Source organism: Pan paniscus, chromosome 4 (genome assembly GCF_029289425.2).
Source record: "Pan paniscus chromosome 4, NHGRI_mPanPan1-v2.0_pri, whole genome shotgun sequence".
Taxonomy (NCBI): Eukaryota; Metazoa; Chordata; class Mammalia; order Primates; family Hominidae; genus Pan; species Pan paniscus.
In genome coordinates, this window is record NC_073253.2 from 131,186,965 (window position 1) to 131,191,473 (window position 4,509).

Consider the following 4,509-nt stretch of genomic DNA (forward strand, 5'->3'; position numbering starts at 1 on the left):
TAGCTAGCTATCACTGCCTACTGAGGATCCTGAGTTATAAAACCTGTTCTTGTTTAAAAAGAAAAGAAAAGAAAATTAGCATGCTTTGGAGAGATTTTAAAGATACATTACCATCAGACTAAACCTCCTTCCCTGACATTATTGGAAGACTTGAGAGAGATGTGAAAAGGCAATCATCTTTTCATTCTGTGAATCAATATTATTTGATGCTCTCTGTGTGAACCGTGGAAATCATTTCACCTGCCATCGGGTATGCCTTTCATATTGAGGAAAACACCACCCCACCCCTCCTGTTGTACAGATGGGGGCTTTGCCCAAGAAGAGAAAGCCACAGCTCTAGTTTCTAGCAGGGGATAGTACAGTGCAGTGGTTAAGACCGGTGACTCTAGAATCAGAATGCCTGAGTTCAAGTCCTGCCTCTATCACTTGCTAGCTCCATGGCCTTGGGGGATTGCTTGGCCTCTCCCAGCTTCCATTTCCTGACCGTAAGTGAGGATGGTGATGTGGAAAGTGGGAATGGGGATCTAGGGATGCAGTTGCAGTTGTCAGTTCTCACTCACTCGTAAGTGAGGATGGTGATGTGGAAAGTGGGAATGGGGATCTCGGGATGCAGTTGTCAGTGAAGGCTCCCCTCAGGGTACTCCCATAGAGATTAAAAGAAACAGCTGCTCCATCCCTAACTTGGTTTAAGTGGCATCCGGTTTGAAGTTTGTTAGGGCAAAGCAGCCGAGGTTAGCGGTCAACAAACTGTAATCCACTTTTCAGGTTGAAGGTAAGGTCTACAAGCTAAGAACAGTGTTTACCTTTTTAAGGGTTCAGAGGGTTAAAGTTTATAAAGAAATAATTAACAAATAAAAACAAGCATGTGTGGTAGAGACCGTATGTAGCCCGTAAAGCCTAAACATTTATTATCTGGCCCCTTTACAGAAAAAGTTGGCCACCCCCTGGCTGAGTTCCCACACCCCACCCCTCATTTTCTGAAGACATCAACTATTATCCTCCAGTCCTGGGAAGGGTAGAGCTAGGGGTTGGTTGCTCAGGTGTCTCTTCTCCCTTTCCCCATCTGGTTATTTAGGTCAGGCATCTGTACAGAGGGAAGGGAGCAGGGGACCTGGGCCACAGACTGCCAGATTATCCGAAGTGTTGGGGGCCTGCCATTTCCTGAGACTTTTTGTGGAGTGAGCTCGCTGGTCCAATGAACCAAAGATCTTCTCTCAATGAAACCCGGTAGCTGCAGCAAAGATATCTCAGGCAGGCTCTGGTTTACTAGGAAAAGTCCCACATTTTGAAGTTAGGAGAAAAGTGAATGAATTAACAAGTTAAGTCTTGGCTTGACCAGCAGGCCTTGGGTCACCCACCTTCCCTGCTACCCTCAGGAGCTGGCTCAGGGTCAAGTGATCCATGGCCACTGGTGCTCCTTGGGCAGGTTACTTACCCTTTCCATGCACCAATGCACCCCCAGCGCTCACTCACTTAGAGAAAGGAATGTAAGCCTTCACCCAGCCCTTCCTCATGAAAGAGAGGAGTGCTCCATTTGGGATACACTCTCAGGAATGAGGTATGTTTGTTTGGAAATGTGGTCTGGTCTGGTCCAGGTGCCTCACTCTTTGATACCCCCTCATTACTACCCTCCCGTCACATCAGTTTCTTTTCATTTCCATCCTCCAGGCCTTTACCCTTGCTAAGCTTGGCCTGCTGGCTCCTTCCTCAGCTCCTCCCTACGTGACCTGTTCTCATCCTTTAGTTCTCAGCTCAACTACAACCTCCTCAGCAAGACCTTCTCTGACCATAGCAATCACTGCCATCTGCCTGTGCCTCTTTCAGTGTCTGGTTCTCCCAGGAGAATGTCAGTTCCATGACAATGGACACTACAACGGACTCTCTTGCTCATCACTATTCCCAGGGCATAGTCTATACAGAGTGCTCAGGAATTCCTGGTTAAATGAATAAATGACTAATACATTTAATTTTGTGAACATTTATTAAATTTGTGTTACTGATGAAATGACCAATACATGGTTCCCAGTAAAAAGGTAACAAACAAAAAGCAGATGTCACATTTACCTGAACAAGGAACACATTTGAAAAGTGATTAACCAACAAGGGAGTAAAGCCTCCTGCAGTTCTGTAGTTCCTTACATTGGTGCAGGGTTTGAGAATTTCTGAAGTGCTTTTCAACCTCTTCTTTCTTTGGACTCTTATACTAACTGCATGAGGAAGGCATGCGTGGTGCAGGAGCTCCTTTGCAAAGGATGAAACAGAGAGAAGGAGACAGGTGAGGTGACTGGTTCTTTAGAATTCTTTCCCATTTCCCCACCCACTCAGTTATAAAAAAGAAAAGAATACAGGGTTGTTAAACGGTAGCTCTGCAGTTCAAAATACCATTAAAACAGCAGATGTTTATCTAGGCAAAGTCTATGACTTTTGAGGTTTAGCTCCTAGGATTTCTTACAGTATCAAAATGTAAGTATGCAAATAAGCTACAGAGCAAATACACCACGCTCAGAAATCAATTACTCACCTATTTTAAATATCAAGATTAGAGTGAGATGCATACCAAGAGTTATCATAGATAACATATTTTACAATAAATGACAAAAGACAATGATCAACCATTTATTTTGTTCCAAAGATAAAGTTTGATGTTTTTATTTTGTGATAAAAGCTCATATGTCATGGATTATTTCTCTAGGAATAAAACAAAACGGTTATGTGTTCTAGGAAGGCACAGCATAAAATGACCAAAAAAAAAAAAAAGGCACTACATTTCCAAGTAAAACCTGTTCTGCCTTTTACTCCAAGCAGCCAAGAGGTAACTAGTTATGAGAATCCTCAAGTGCTAATTTCCTAGTCAAGTAGTTATTTCTAGATCACCACTTTCTAAGTAAGTGTGATGGGGTAGCCCCCACTGGTGATGCTGTCCTTTGGTTGGGTCTTCTCTCCATGGAAGGGGAACCCAGGACCCCTTCCCTCACATCCTGCCTGAGCAAACCCTGTGTCTGCTGCCCTTGGAAGCTACTGTTCCCTGTGTGGCCCCATACAGTTTTCTCTGAGCTCCAAGACCTAGGATCTATTTCTTTCCTCCTTCCTCTCACTTCTCTTTCCTCACTGTTGTTGGTTAATAACAATCTGGGCTATCCTTGTAAATGGAATTTCACATCCTCCCATTGGCATAGTCCATCATTACTTGAGACCTGCCCCTGTATTTCTCAGAGACTATGGGACTCCCCCAACTCCCCACCCTTTGCTGTGGCCAATTCATTGTTGTCCATCTAATTAAGGGAGGATGAGAACTGTTGTTCTGGATTACACTGGAGCCTTAAGGCATTAGAATTTGTTAAATCTTCCTGTGCACAAGATAACTTATTAAGCACTTTATATATATCATCTCACTCAGCCCCCTCAACAATCTTTATTAACCCTATTTGTAGATATCCAAATGGAAGCTCAGAGAAGCTAGGAGAGTTGCCATAGACACATAGCTGGCAACTTGAATGAGATTTACCAGACCCCAGAGCCTGTGTTCTTACCTGCAAGGCCATAAATCAATCTCCACTTCTGTTGACCGATACTCTATAGGCTGTACTCCAAGTCTACTTAATACAAGCAGAAAATCAAAGTATGCCTTTGGGGAAGAGGGAGGTGGATTCTAGGCCTCAGCTATATCTGTGTCCTGGGGCTGCCATCACAAAGTATACAAACTGGGAGACTTAAAGCCACGGAAATTTATTCTCTCACAATCTTGGAACCAGAAGTGCAAATCAAGGTGTTGACGGGGTTGGAAGCAGGCTGACTACTGCAGAAGTGGCTGTTGGGAAGAAGTGGAAGATGAGGCTAGAAGGTCTGAACGGAAGGACAGAGCCCTGTGTCATCAAGATTGCATTGACCACAAATCACAAAACCCCAGTTAACACTGACTGGAGTGATAAGGAAATTTGCCATCTCACAAAACACTGCATCTGTGGATACGGTGGGTCCTGGGGTGGTCGGATCTGCAGCTCTGAGATCTTGTGGAGGACAGGCTGCTTTGCCACTCTGTGGGTTGACTTCCCTCCCCTTGGGGCTATAAGATGACTGCCCAGTTCCAGGGCTCACATCCACTCATGACAATATAAATCCTACATTTGGAATGAATGGTCAAGTATTTGCAACCCTTTCACTTTCAATACGTTTTGCCAAACTGCCCTCCAGAAAGATGTTCTAACATATAATAATAGAATTTATAATTTATAATAATCCCATTAGTCACGTTTAAAAATGTCCACTTCTGACATCCTTATCAACACTGGACAGTGATTTTTTATTAACCTTGGCCGTGTGTCTGGCAAATTTATGATGCTAATACATATGTATTGAATTCATAAATTAATGAATTCTTGCTTTTTTATATTTCTTCACTTGTGAGTTACCTGTTAGTGCCCAGCTTTCTGTTGGTATATTAATCTTTTGCTTACTGATTACTAAGAGTTCTTTGTGTATCTTTGTTTTTGAAATATATTACATTTATTT